We start from the raw sequence: 941 nt of genomic DNA on the forward strand, positions 1-941 counted from the left end.
TCAGTCTTCTCTTTAACCAACCTCACAGGGTTGTTTTGTGTCTAGTAAGGACAGAGGAACATGTGTGCTTCCTTGAGTTCCTAAATGGAAGGGTGATATAAAAATGTAATATGTAAACAATGCCCAACATATGAACACCTGCAGTTGGTGTTATATTCAGAAATGCAACCCATCACTGACATATGTGAATGTACTGGAAACCAGACCAAGATGCCTGGAGCCCAGATCTGTCGCACATATGGAGGCAAATTCTCCCCTGTTTTTCATCCCACACTGCAAGGCAACCCTAGGGATGAATTATGTTTTGGCCACATCGTAATCAAATTCATCTTCCTAACCTGCAGGAGAACTTTTGTCCTCATCTGAATTGTCAAATGACGACAAAGACATCCTACTACTTGGCTTCCAGACTGCTTGTCTCCTGCTGTGAGAAACTGAAACCATGCTGTCAGTCCAGTGGGGGGAGAGGGAACACAATGATGACTAGAAGAGACATTGATTTGCAAAAATACAGGGGCTACCTCTCCTTGGAGAAAACCATGAAATAGATACTGAAAGGGACTTTTTTCACCACAGCTTCTTTTCCCTCCTGACCCTGTTGCCTGCCCTGATAACTCTTAACTATAAAGAAGGAAAAATACTCACAGTTTAAATGAGTCTCTCTGCCCCCCTCTGCATTAAATGGTTGTCAATAGACACCATTCTTTTATTTTAAAATGTGCATATTCTTGTGTTCAATGTCCTTACAGGGAGAAAGTTTCAAACTTCAAGTGCCCCCATAGACCCCCCTCTATTTTCTGGGCTCTGTCTCTGGTCAATCCCTGTCCCTGTTTTGCCTTTTGATGAGATTTTGGAGCTGCTTTTTATTTATTTTTAATGTTCATATGTGCACACATGCACTCAGGTGCATTTCTCTTCTATCTTTTCTAAACATAGCTGCC

This window comes from Tiliqua scincoides, chromosome 5 (genome assembly GCF_035046505.1).
Source record: "Tiliqua scincoides isolate rTilSci1 chromosome 5, rTilSci1.hap2, whole genome shotgun sequence".
In the NCBI taxonomy this organism is placed as follows: domain Eukaryota; kingdom Metazoa; phylum Chordata; class Lepidosauria; order Squamata; family Scincidae; genus Tiliqua; species Tiliqua scincoides.